The 14328-nt window shown below is 49.2% G+C and overlaps 1 protein-coding gene across 1 annotated transcript in view; it reads right to left on the reverse strand.

Annotated features, from left to right (window-relative positions):
* Positions 1 to 3355: 3355 nt before the first annotated feature.
* Positions 3356 to 14328, reverse strand: part of LOC138925241 (zinc finger protein 669-like) — a 41252-nt gene continuing 30279 nt past the window's right edge. Inside the window, exon 5 of the mRNA XM_070274999.1 lies at positions 3356 to 4845. The gene's annotated coding sequence lies outside the window, so the exon portion shown is untranslated. The remainder of the gene's footprint in view (positions 4846 to 14328) is intronic.

Below are 14328 nucleotides of genomic sequence, written 5' to 3' on the forward strand. Positions count from 1 at the left end.
TGGTTTACACACATAGGCACAGGCACTCTGTCAGGGATCCCCTGCTCTGACTGGCTGGCAGAGCCTATGCACCAGGTAGGAGGGGTGCTTTCTTGCCTGCATGTGGTCCTGCACACTTCTGCTCTCCACTCACTGTCTGCCTGCCTGGGCTGTTTGGCTTGATGGGGACACCCTCACAATTGCTTAGCTGCCTTGGTGTGGAGCATTCCCACAGGCTGAGGCAACTCCAAGAGTGAGAGTATTCCCATGGATGGCTGCCTTTCTCCCATTCTTCTCCGAGTCATGTGCCAGGCACCACATGAAGTCCCATACCCAAATGGCTGCCACTCAGCAGGGAGAAGAGATCTGCTTACTTCCTCCCACTGCCTGCTGGGGCGGGGTTCTGCACCCGCACCTTCAGACATATGGCGGCTTGGATCTCTCAGACATCTGTTGTCTCTTGTGAATGTCTTCTCTTCGTTTGCGACTACCCTTTTCATTGTATCTTAGGGGGACAGACTAAGGGAAGATCTCACTCTGCCATGATGCTGACGTCACCTCATTTTTGATATTTGACTCTCAATAAGCTTTAGCTACCTGCTCACCCTGTCTGGCCCACAATGGATAAATAAGTCAGGAGGGTTGACACATGTATCTTTTCTTTTTGTGTGAACTCTTAGGAGGGTCAAAGCTTGGAAACCTGCAGCCTCTACACAAATGCACCTTAAAGTTCAAGCTATTCTCCCTCACACAAGCTGCTCCAGCCTGCTTAGCCTTGCCCTGCTCTCCGTAGAAAGTACCTGTGAGCAATGAACATATTCTTATTCACTTGATGCGTGTGGCAACAAAGTCGTGGCATCCAATCCCATTTTATGTAGGGTGTTAATCCTGACCTTCAAAAGGCCAGTGATAAAACAGAAGATAACCAACGGAAAATGTCTTTTGGGTAACAAATGGGTATTCAGGTAATGGAATTTTTAGAAGATGAGAAAAAGAAATCCAAAACCAGAGAAAACATAATCTTTTTAGATGCGTTAGACAAAAAAGAAAACTTTGAAACCACCCACATTGCTCTAGCAGTAGGATTCACACGTGTAAATGGGATAGTCTCACAAGAGGAAACACAGCAACAGAGGTGAATGGATGGTTTCTGTTCTGATGTATAAAGAGCTCTGAGTGATCTCATCTTCACAAAAAAGAAAAAAACAACCACCTGAAAAGCAACACTTCTTCTTAGATCCAAGCGAGATTTGAGATGACACGGCAAACCAATGCTTCCCATATGAGAAAATGAGAAGTATGGAGAATTACTGCTTACCTGGAGGAGAAGCAACTGCAGCCAGCAACCCCTGGAAACACATATCCTGTTAACAATGAATTTGCTGGAGATACATTTTGGCGTAGTTTGAGAGTTAAAAGCATCAGGGAGTCCAGTCTTAGGGAACCCGCAAAATGTATGTATATTTCCACTAGTAACCCAAGGACGTTCTCATTTTGAAGACTGGAAAAAATTGTCTCATGCTTCATGCAGGAAAGCAGGGTAAAACTTTTTCCTATATGCCCAAAGCTTTCCGTGCTCTGTTAACTTAGGCCATCACTCCAAGGAATCTAATTGGCCAAAACCTTGTGTGATCGAGGAAAGAGCTGTAAGACAACTCCCAGATTCTTCTGAATTTCTCTGACAATAGGGGAGGAATGAACGCTAAGAACCTGTTCTGAAGCTCACAGTCCAGAGATTCTGTCTCATCAAAACATTACAGCTTCTTTTTTCTGAGCAAGAGTCACCCTGAACTAACAAGTGTTGGCAATCTGCCTCTTTTTTTGCTTGAGGAGAATTAGCCCTGAGCTTACATCTGTGCCAATCGCCCTTGATTTCCTATGTGAGTAACTGCCACAGCATGGCTGAAGAGTGGTGTAGCTCTGCACCCAGGATCTGAACCTGCAAACCTGAGCCACTGAGGATGTCAGCATCAGGCAGAGTGAACTTTCCTGGTAATCATCCCCCTCCAATACACAACGAAAAAACATTCATACTCAGAGGACATCTAAACACAACACAAATAACGTCAGAGAGACACAAGCAGCCCTACTACGGAGGGTGGAGAGGCTGGAGCCCCCCTCGGAGGAGGTGGAATGGGGTAAGTGAAAACTTCACCCCACCCAAAGGCCATGATCGGGGAATGAGGGAGGCCTCTGAGAGGGAAGGAACGGGGGAGAGGACGTTCATTTGTGGGAGCACCAAGCATCCCAGAGGGCCCATGCAGCCTAGAGGGAAGACCTCTACTGGAGCAAGAGCTTTTGCAGGAGGTGACCTCATCAAGCCAACACCCCAGGGGAGCAGATGGTGAGAGCAGAGGGGGAAAACAACAAGAGCATGCAGGAGAAAGAACCCCTCCCCAACCCCACCCAGCATTGCTCCAGACCCTGGGATTTCAGCTGAGGGCTGATGGCTCAGCATACATGGCTCTTGACCCCCACCCAGTAGCGTTGGGAGGTAACTGCAACCTAATAATACCAGGATGCAGAAAAACAGAGCGACCCCTTCTAGCAATATCAAAAACCATTATCAAATTTCCAGACCAGAGAGAAAAATGAGAAGTATCCAGAAATCAGTCCTGAGGACACAGAAGTATGTCGGGTAAATGACAGTGAATTCAAAATAGCTATCATCAAAAAACTCAACGAGGTAAAAGACAATGTAGAGAAACAACTCAGGGAGTTCAGGAGCTACTTCATAAAAGAAATCTAAACTATAAAGGAGAATCAAACAGAAATATTAGAGATGGAAGACACAACGGAAGAAAGAAAGGAAAAATGGAGTCCCTGAATGCTCAAGCTGACATCATAGAGGAGTGTATCAAGAGCTGGCCCAGTGGCACGGCAGTTAAATGCACAGGTTCCACTTTGGCAGCCCAGGGTTCACCGGTTCAGATGCCAGGTGCGGTCATGTCACCGCATGGCAAGCCGTGCTGTGGCAGGAGTCCCACATATAAAGTAGAGGAAGATGGGCACAGATGTTAGCTCAGGCCTAATCTTCCTTCAAAAAAAAAAAAAAGAAATAATGTACAAGTGACATCTCACATTGATCTAAACTATTATGAACTCAATAATAAAAAGAAATTGCAAATAAAACAACAATGATGCATCAACAAACACTTGTTAAATGAGTAAAACTCAAAACACTCAGAACACCAAATATTGGTGAAGATGCAAAGCTACAGGTAAGCCTCATTCATTGCTGGTGGAAATGGTACAGTGAAAGACAGGAACGTTCTTTCAAATCAAAATGCACTGTTACTATGTAGAGTGAGATCCGACAATCACGCTGTTGGTATTTTTCCAAATGAGTTGAAAACACACAAAACCTACACATGAATGTTTGTTGGCACTTTATTCACAATTGGCAAGAGTTAGCATTTTAAGCAAGATGTCCTTCAAGAGTTGAACAGAAAACACAAACAGTGGTGAATCCATACAAAGAAATACTGTTCAGTGATACAAAGGAGGATGGGGACCCCTGAGCAGCCACAGGAATGAAGTCTGGGAGCTCTAGAGGACAAATAGGTTTCATAGGACAAATTGGGCTGTTAAAAGCCCTGGAAATAATCAACCCTTCACTAACTAGGCTTCCTCTATAAGTTTTCAATCCTTCAAGGCCCTGGGTGATTTATATTGGGCCGTATTAACTACTTTCTTTGGGTGCTAAGGTCCCTGGGTCCCAATTTGTCAAGCCAATTTGTAAGTGGCAGAGACTTCATTTAATTTTAACTCTGATCACTTAGCTCTGATCATTGGTTCAGAACTCCTCAGCTCACTATGGGATATTTTATGAGGATGGGTGTTATGACCATGGAGAATTTAGGCAGGAACACGGTTCTGATGGCTAAAGATGAAATACTTGTCCTATTTGTCCTCCATATTATATTCTTTAACACCCCTAAGATGATCAGGGGCACCTCCCTGAAATTTAGTGGGTTCCCAGGTGGAACTGTAATATGACACCTAGCACCACCAGGGTTGGGAGCCTCCCCTATAACAACTGGGCTTAAGTCAGGTTTGAACTAATCCCTTGTGTCACAGGGGTGCCATGGGTGTTGTCCCCTGCAACCCTGAAGGTCAGGATCCTTGTGGCAGTAGAGGCAGGGGCAGCAGCAGAGGTACTGAAGCTGCCCGGGAGCCCTCTGGTGTCAGGAGCGTGGACTCAGCCTGCCACCTACTGCCTGCCTTTCCCCTCACTTCTCTTTTTCTTTAAATGATGGCTCTTTCAAGAGTGACCATGTGATGGACCCACCTCTTGCAAAGGGTATAGTCCCTGTCTACCCTCATCCCTGGAGTATGTCAGGGCCCACCCAGCCTCTCTCACAGCTTCACTCTAACACACAGAAAGATCCCACCAGAAACACGACCCAGGACTCATTTAAGGAGGCCCCAATCCATAGTCCTGTAACCGAAAGTTCACTCTCTGAACCCGAGACCAATCCAAATAATGAGAACAGAGTCTTGAGTGGAAGAGGAAAGGTTTTTACTATGCCAGGCACAGGGAGCAAAGCAAGGGCTCATGCCTCAAAAATTGCTAGCTCCCCCATGAGGAATGGGTAGGGATTTTTATTGGGGGTTTTGGGTAGGGAAGGGGGGAACATGTAGCTTGTGCAGCTCGGTGCTTTCCCACCAGCCTGCGTTTGGCCTTGAAAGGCTGCTTGCAGCAAGGCATGGGGGGAGGGTGAGATAGGAGGATGGCAAGTGGGCGTCCTTCACCGTTGTCTCCTCTTCTTGTTTGAGGCGGGTTCGAGCGCCCGGAGTCGAGGAGTTGAGGTCTGGGAAGCCTCTGCTCCTTGATACTCTTGAGACAGCAGCTTTCCTGGCAAACTCAAGGACACATGATTAGCTAAACTTTAGTGTGCCTCCAACTCCAGGCCACCTGGGCTCGTAACAATGTGTAACTCCCATTTAGCTGTAAAGCTCAAAGAGTCCAAGTTTAAAGAAACAAGTATTTACATATGAGTGGAGCTAGAGAAGCAGGAAAGGGGGTGGGGGGTTTTAGTTTTCACCCCATATACGCTGGGTTCAATGTGGGGAACTGATATCAGGGCTGACGTTAAGAGCCTGTAACAGTCCTGCTCCCAACAGCCTATAAATTCTTCAAACTGCCAGCACTGGGCAGCTGAACCTACAACTGTGGCTTAGAGCTATAGGGTCAGCAATGCAGCATGGGGCCACTGAGCTCACAGCACGAGCTCCCCAGCAAGCTGCACCCACAGTGCCAGTCACCACAAGGCGGCAGAGCTGGTAGGCAAGTCAGAGCAGAAGACAGACCCACGGGTGGGGTCATGTCTGGACATGCTGTGCAGGGTGCCAACTGTTACGGTCACCTGCAGAGGGGTGATTCCCTTGTTGACACTGATGCCAGGGTGGCACACAGACACACAGACAGGATAGGAAAAGGCTCAGGACTCACATAAGAGAGGTCTGAGGGGAGGGCAGGGCCAGCCTCTCAAGCAGCTCTCACAGGGCTCAGAAAGCAAGGAATGGAGCCTGGCCTGGGGGTTCACTGGCCCTGGGGGTGGGGCCGGGGCAAGAGCTCCGCACACAGGCAGGGGCTGGGGTGGTGGGAATCTCCTGCCTGCTCTAGAGGAGAGAGCACCCAGGCTTCCTCTTCAGCTTGTCCAGGTTGGGGCACAAGGGGAAGAGGTTGGGTGGGGCTTAAGCTGTGAGCAGTCACCCAAAATGTGGAGTCTGACTGCTCATTACAAGGGCAAATGTGGTTAAGAAAAATATGCATTCCCGTTGACCTATCTAAAGAAACACTGACAGCAGTCTCAAGAAATGATCAAGGGCCGGCCCCGTGGTCGAGTGCTTAAGTTCGTGCACTCTGCTTTGGCGGCCCAGGGTTTCACTGGTTCCGATCCTGGGCACAGACATGGCACCACTCATCAAGCCATGCTGAGGCGGCATCCCACATGCCACAACTAGAAGGACCCACAACTAAAAATACACAACATGTACTGGGGGCGTGGGGAGAAAAAGGAAAAATAAAATCTTTTTTTAAAAAAAGGAAATGATCAGAACTGTATTGGGGGTGGCTAGATGTAACAGCACTGGAAGGGACAAGGCTATATTGGCAGTGAGTCTTCTAGAGTTCGACTTTGCTATCTTACAGATTCATTTCAACTAAACAAATGTATGTATATGTAGGGGAGGAAGACATTTCCACTACCCACTCTAGGTCCTTCTGCCTGGACAATGAATTAAATTCACATGAGACAGAATAACAGGAGACAATCAAACAAAGCTTTATAACATGTATACATGGGAGAGACCCAGAAAAACTGAGTAACTCCCCCAAATGGCAGAGTTTCTCACCTTAAATACCCTCCTCAGCTGAAGACAAAGGAGGATGCTGGGGGTGGGCAGAGTCAGTTTTGGGAGGTTCCCAGAAAAGCACAGTAAACAAGAGTAAGGTCATTATGCAGATTTCAGTCCTTGCCTTCTACACTGAGAAGAGTTTCTAGAGAGAAGGTCATCCCCCCTTCTTCCTGGTACAGAGAGGGAGACACCTTTACAGATGGAGATTTCCTTTACAAATGGACTTGTCTCTTACAAAGGCTAAATTCTACTTTTCAGAGTTTCTGAAAAGTAACTCTGATGTGACAGCATTTGTATGTTCTGAAATGTGAGTGACCATAATTGTGACTGGTGCCTGGAGAATGTCCCTCCAAATTGGTGCTCTCCGAATACCAAGGCCTTGAATGTGAAAATTGTCCCACTCCCATTGGCCCAACCAAACCACTAGCCTGTTAGCAACTGCCCATGAGTCAGTAAAAATGTGGACAAGAGGCTTGTCATGGGCAACGGGACTCTGCACAGCCATTTGTACTGCCACCAGCTCAGCAAGCGGAGCCAAACCTGACTTGCCATCTTTGATGACTGGCACCACTGGCAGGAAGGCACACTACTGCTCTCCATCAGGCTCCACCATGTCCAGTGGGGGCATTGCTGTCTGTGAAGTACAAGGACTCTTAGTAGCTCTATCAACTCTTCCCAGGGTCCACCCAGGCTACCAGAGGCTTAGGCAATGGGGGTGCTGTCACCAGTTCCTCAAGGTCCACGGGGTGAGGCTCAGGGAAGTCACATCCTCCTGTAATTTAGAAAGATCTGCCATGTCAGGAGTAGCCCATTCCTGAAGGTACCATTTCCAGTTTAGCAAAGAGGCATTGGTGGCCATGCTGAGCCACTGTTGGGAGGCATCCCTTATCCATGATGTGACAGGAATGTGGGCATGCAGGAAAGCAGGCTCCTGTCCTGTGAAGGCCTCTGTTTCTAACAAAGCCCAAGGAGTGGCCAGAATTTGATGTTCCAATGGGGTATAGCAGGCAGCTGGGGGAGGCAGCCCTCTGTTCTAGAAGCCCATAGGCAACCAGGAGGAGGCATGTTTAGTCCAAGGGTCCAGGACGCATAGTCCATGGTGGCCAGGGCCTCCATCTGAAGGAGGAGCCAGGAGCACGCAAGGGGAGAGCTTGATGGACTGACCTTTACACCAGCTGTGAGTCTTGCTGTTGAGATTCTCCCTGATGAATTGTGGGGGATTGTGTGACTGCGTGAATGAGTCTGAGAGTGATGGCTAAGTGCGGTGTGTGTTGCTCCAAAATGTGAAGAGACCTAAGATGTGTTGGGCTTGTAGCTTGATGGGAGGCTGAATAGTTAAGAATTGATGTTCATTTGCAAGTGAAATTGCCCAGCCTTTAGAGGACCGATGAATTCCCAGAAATTTAACAGTTGTGGCTGCCTTTGAATTTTAAGTGGGGCCATAGCTCATCCTCTACATGGTAGGTGGGTCACCAGCTATGCTAGGCTCTCATGCCCCACATCCTCTGAAGGGCCCAGACTTAGAATGCCATCAATATAGTGTCTGACAGTGCGAGGGGACACTGTAAGGGCATCCAGGTTTTGCCAGCAAAGATTGTGGGCAATAGCCTGGCTGTTAAGATCACCCATAGGCAGCCGGGTAAAGGTATGTTGGGTCCCTTCAAATATGCAATTTGACTGGGACTCCTTGGTGATCAATACTGAAGGGAACACTTTAGCTAAATTGATCACGGCACAGTAGTCCCCTCGAGTCCTTTGGCTGTCTTCTACTAATTGGACAATGTAGGGAATGGGAGCCTTAATAGGGGCTAAGTGACCATTGAAATTTCCATCGTGGACTGTGAGGCACCACTCCACAGTAGCAGGCTTCTATCCCAGCCAAATGGGAGAATCAAAAGGAGACACAGTGTTTCATAAATCTTGAATTGTGGGCCGTAATTCCTCAGTCCCCTATTGGAAATGATACTGGGGGTACTTACTGTCCTTAATCAGGAGTGGTAGTTTACTGGCTCCCAATGGGCAGCTCCCACCAGGAAGGCCAGGAATGTGGGTTTGTTCCAGATGGTGTGGTGGCACCTTGAGGCGTCCATACTATAAGAGGAAAGGGTAGGGCCAGAGGCATCACCACTACTAAAAGATTTTTGTTGTTGTTGTTGAAGATTAGCCCTGAGCTAACATCTGCTGCCAATCCTCCTATTTTGCTGTGGAAGACTGGCCCTTAGCTAACATCTGCACTCACCTTCCTCCACTTTTTTTTAACATATGTAGGATGCCGACCACTGCATGACTTGCCAAGCAGTGCCATGTCTGCACTCAGGATCCGAAACGGCGAACCCTGGGCCACTGAAGCAGAACGTGCAAACCTAACCGCTGTGCCACCGGGCCGGCCCCGAAGGTTTTTAAGGCAGATTGTTTGGACAGCAACATCCAATGGAAGTTGAACGCCTTCTCCTGTCCCACCTGTTACACCTTGTAATTTAAAGGGCGCCCCTGGCTTAGGTTTGGAGGGGTTCCCAGGAAGTACTGTAACTGGGGCTCCAGGGTCAATGAGAGCAGTGAAAGGTTGTTTCTTATGTGTGACCCAATAGATAATTAAAGAAGTCTGCGGGCGATTGTGCCCTAGGGGAGAGACACTCTCTGGGGAACAGCCAGGTTCCTAGCACAGGGGCCACGATTGCTGCCACTCTCAGAGATCAGGAGACGGATCCCGGATCCTGCTGCCAGGGCTGGGGCATTCTGAGAGTTGACAGCATCTATCCTTGGGGTGGGGGGTTCGGCAGTCTCTTGCAGAGCCTGCAATGCCTGAGCAAATGCTTCTAACTTGTGGGCAGGCTGTCCCGAAACTAGGTCATTCGGGACCCCTGATCTCCAGAGCTGCCAATGTGGGGAGACCTGCTGGTCATCTCATGAAGGAGAGAGATGGGACAAGGTGCCACCCCTCTGTGGTACCAATAAGGAGCCTGCAAGCCCCCATATGCCCTATGGACCCTCTGTTGTGTTTCTGGGGGAGGGGGCAGTGGGGCCCATTCACCTTTACTGGCAAACAAGATCTGGAAAATTCTCTTTTCTGTGTCCAGCTACAGCATCGATGCAGTCTACTGCCTGTTGTACTGTAGCTGACATTTCTATGAATTGTGACAGCATGGCCTTAAGAATAGCAGACCCCCCCTTGAAGAAGAACTCCTGAGATGCTGGCCCCAAGGGTGCCTCCTCTGGATTGGAAATGGTCAGGGGCTCTGCGGGGGCCTGGCTCTCAACAGAACGATACACCCACTGAACCATCCAATTTGATGTAACAGGAGGTGCGTGTCATGCAGGGTTTTCCATGCACAGTGAGCCTTCGCTGTGACAACTGTGACGGAAGGCTGGGCTTGGTGCCAAGCCATAAAAGTTCAAGTCAGGAGAGCCAGGATGTCTCCCCCTCATCCCTGTGGGCTCCAGAGCTTGGGGGTCTCTTCTGCAGAGTCTACTTCCTTCTTTCTTTGTCTGCATCTTCTGCCCTGGTGGCTCATGTCATTTGGGAGTGTCCTCGCTGTGGTGACAAGTCTGAGGTCTCCCCTAGGGTATCTGTAATAAAATGGGCCCTCAATACCTTGAGGATTTTTTTTTTTTTCTTAACAAATTGTGAATTCTGGGATCTTTGACCAGTCCAGCCAGCAGGCATGACTCAGTCTCGGTGAGCAACAGCTCGGAGCTGGCTCCAAAGACCTGTAAGAGCCAACAAGTGCCCCTCTACCCCTCCCTTTGGACAGTTTTTCTAAAAAACCTTGCACTTCTCTCAGGAAAATTATTATAGTTACGTGTCTCTGTCTCTCATTTCTGCTGGATAGTGACGGGGAAGACCTGAGCATGTTGCCTCTTCACGACTCACATGCTGCCGCCTCCCATTCTAGGGTGTCCCCATCATCCCCCGGGGGCTGGAGCCCACCTCTACCAGGGCAGTGTTAGCTGATGCGCTCAGGAAAGCTCCCAAGCCCCGAGAACGGAGCAATGGTGATTTGGCCTGTTTATGCACCGCCACGCTCAGTGGAGCCCAGGTCATTGGAGCAGGGGTCTTACAAGCATCTGGTAGGTTTCCAACCTCCTCTGGGGACTTGGGAGGACCTGGTACCATGTGCTCAGGGGCGCTACTTTTAGGGAGAATTCATTCTGCTGCACCATGTCAGGGGTGGTCCTCCCAATGTCCCCTGGGGTCAGGGATGATTTGTGACAGCCGCATGGAATGCAGCACCATAAGAAGCACTTGCCTCAGCAGCGTTTACCCGGCCAGCCTGCCAGGATGCCCCTGGGAGAGTTGCCTCTGTCACGGGGTAGGGCTGGCTGGCCAAGCTCAACACCCCGATCCCTGCCACTGACACCGTGGACCGAACAGCTGCCTCCCCTCCCGGCACCGATCTAGGGGAACTCTCCTTGGCTCCCAGGACCGGATGGACCAGGCCCCTGGTCCCTCCCTGGGGGGACAGGGCAGAGCCCTGCCTTCCCAGTCAGCTCTCCTGGGCTCAACGTCAGGGCTTCCTAATGTGATTACAACCCATCACCTCCAGCCCTGACACCCAGGGGGGTCTCTCAGAAAGGAGTGGGAGACACACCCACCTCAGACTGAGGCCTGCAGGCCGGTCTCTGCAGGGCGCTCTGACCTATAGCACTGACGGTGTAGGGCGGGAATCCGAGGCTTCACCTGGCAGCAGCTTATGCAGCAGTAGAAATCCCACCGCAGACCCCAGCAAGTGGTGGTTCCTCCCAGAGAGGCTGAGCGGTCCAGGAGAGGAGGTTAGTAAGCCCTTCACAGCTCCGAGGCATCGAGTGCATACAAACAGCCCACAGCCCCATCCCCATGGCCAATTGTGTGCAGAAGCCAGAGCTGGTGTATTGAATTGATAGGCAGATTATGACGTGGTGAATGAGGGGGCACAGGCCACCCACACAGGGTCAGCAGGGAGCTCCCTCAGCATGCGAGCTCCCACTGTGGGGAAGTGACACCCACAGGGTCATTTTGATTGAAGGGGCAGTTTTAATGCACCCACCCAAAGGAACAGAGTCACAGGATTTATTACTCACAGGTCACATCAGCGGGGGCTGAGGGTGCAGTGAGGCGGGGGAAGGGCCGTCCTCTGTCCAGGTCAGGAGCGAGCAGGAGTCAGAGAGCAGGGAGCAAGCACCTGGTACCTTGAAGTGCCCTGTGACGGAGGTCACTAACTATTCCCGCGCTGAACTCTAAGTGCTTAGTTTAAAAGGCGCCCTGGGAAAGTAAAGCGGGAACTTAGGGCAGAATCCTAAACTCAGGTCCTTCTCTAACCGTCCAGATTCTGGGTGTGAGCAGGGGCCTCAGACTGTAACACGCTGAGGCAGCAACTCAGAACAAAAGTTGTTTCTCTCACCGCCTGCCATACAGAGGGAAACCTCTTCCCCAGCTCCTCAGGTGGGCCCCGCTCTGGGTGAGCCCACTGCTGTCTTGGGGGACAGTGGTATTGCTAGGGCTCTCTTCCTCCTTTAGGGGCCACACGCGGTGGTTCCATTCAGTTAACCGCTGCCTGATTGCTCTCCTGTTTTCATCAGGGTCCTGGGGGCATCATTGGCTCTACCAGTTAGTCCAACAACAGTCTGCTCCTTTGTAGAAACACTTCCTGAAGTCACTGTTGGATATTTGTTCCGACCCTTGGAAGCCCCCTCCCAGCAGTCTAATTCTCTGGTTCTTTCCAGAAATCCAGTCAGCCCGCAGTCTAAGTTGGATCTTTATGAAATACTCAAATCTACTGCTAATTGCCTTTCACCTCATTCTCCACTTCTTTGAGAGCGTCCATTCACTTGCACTTTTCATGATCTCGTCAGCCACCTTCATTCTTTGGAAAGGGATGAAGAGCTATGTGCTTTATGGTTTGCTTCACCCCACATTCAGGAAAAATCTCTGTGCCAGGATCCTGGAGTTGTCTGGAGGACAATGGCAAGCCTCTCTCTGAGTGACAATCCCACTTCAGGAGTTGAGTGCACAGGGGAGGGGAGAGACAGCAGCCAGAGGTCGTCTTCATTGTGTCTCCTGGCACCTCATGGATGATTTATGTTCCAGCCACCTCTGGAGCTGGGACAAGGTGAGCGGTTTCCCAGGATTGTCAGGTCACTGCCCCATAGATGTCGCCTCAGTTCCAAGTGGAGGGAGTGAAACAACGGTGTCCCAAATTTCAAGCCAACTCGCCCTGCACTTGTTCACCCTCAGCAACAGGCCACTGGGGCAGGCTTTGACAATTTGAAGTTCTCTTCTTCCTAGGAAGACAGCCCTCGGAGTGGCAGCTGGGGTGACAGGGCTTGAGTTTGTTTCTGTTTTATATTCCACGTGAGGAAAACATATGGCATTTTTCTTTCTCCTTCGGACTTATTTCACTGAGCATAACACCCTCAAGATCCATCCATGGTGTCACAAATGGCAAGATTTCATCCGTGACAACACTGACTCAGTAGTTGTTCAGCAGCCTGTTGTTTTCTCTCCACAGATTTGTGATTTCTCCAGCTTTCTTCCTGTAGTTGACCTCTGGTTTCACACCACTGTGGTCAGAACAGATTCTTGATGTGATTTCAGTCTTCTTAAATTTACTGAGACTTGCTTTGTGTCCCAACACAAATGTTCCGCGTGCACTTGAGGAGGATGGTATTCTGCTGCCTTTGGATGGAACGGTCTGTATATATCTAGGAAGTGTGTCTGTTAATGTGTTTCATTTAAGGCCAATGTTTGCTTGTTGACTTTCTGCCTGGGTGACCTATCCACTGATGTAAGTGCGAGGTTAAAATCCCCTACTATTATTGCGTTGCTGTCAATCTCTCCCTTGAGGTCTGCTAATGGGTGCTGTATATATTTGAGTGTTCCTGTGTGGGTACATATATATTATTAACTGTTATGTCTTCCTGATGGGTTAGCCCCTTTATCAGTATATAATGTCCATCTCTGCTGTTACTGTTTTGGGGTTGGAGTCTATTTGTCTGATGTCAGCATGGCCACACCCCCTTTCTTTTGGCTGCCATTTGCCTGGAGGCTCCTCTTCTGCCCATTCGCTTTGAGCCTGTGTTTGTTTTTAGAGCTCAGCTGAGTGTCCTGGAGGCACTGGAGAGTTGGGTCATGTCTTTTACTCCACGTGGCCACTCTGGGTCTTTTGACTGGTGATTTCAATCCATTTACATTTAGGCTGATTATTCATCTGGGAGGACTTACCGGTGCCATTCTGTCTTTTGTTTTCTAATTGATCTACATGTCCATTTTTCCTTTTCCCTTGTGTTTCTGTCTGCCATTTTACTTTGTGGTTTCCAATGATGTTTTTCTCAGATTCCTCTTTTTTAATGCTTTGTTCCTCTGCTGTAAATTTTTGTTTTGTGGTTACCATGGGATTTGTATAAAACATATCATACATAAAATAGTCCTTTTCCTGCTGATAGTTTATCTTCATTTGCCTGTACTGCTTCCATGCTTTTCTTCCTTCCCTTTTATGTTTTTTTGTCACAAAGTATCCCATTGTCTTCCCACCATCTACTACATCTTAAACACTGCTGAAGGAACTGCTTGGGTGTGGATGTAAACAATGGACAGCAATACTGAAAGTATTGGCATCCCCCCACCCCCATTTGTGAATGGCTGGTGCAGGTGGGTTTGGTTATTGGGTGGTCCTGTACCTTTAGATAAGAATCAGATCGGATCAGGTCAGGAAAATATTGACTGATGTGCCGTGGTCTCAGCTTCTGTGTGATCAAATATTCATTTGTTACCTTCCATTTGTTAAGAATACTTGTTTCACTCTGTCTTCACCTGAGCAGGCCTTATTCAAATCCCCACTATGGAACCGATTCCCCTTGCCCTTGGTTGAAATCTAAAGTGGGTGCCACAAAATTTCCAGTCACCTTTTGGTGCTAAAATCCCGTGGCCACTCTCAGGCACGATGACAACCAGGCCAGCCTAGTACTCATAGAAGATGTGTGGGAGCAGAGCGTGAACAGGAACTGCTGTGT

The sequence above is a fragment of the Equus caballus genome, chromosome 7 (assembly GCF_041296265.1).
Source record: "Equus caballus isolate H_3958 breed thoroughbred chromosome 7, TB-T2T, whole genome shotgun sequence".
Lineage (NCBI taxonomy): Eukaryota > Metazoa > Chordata > Mammalia > Perissodactyla > Equidae > Equus > Equus caballus.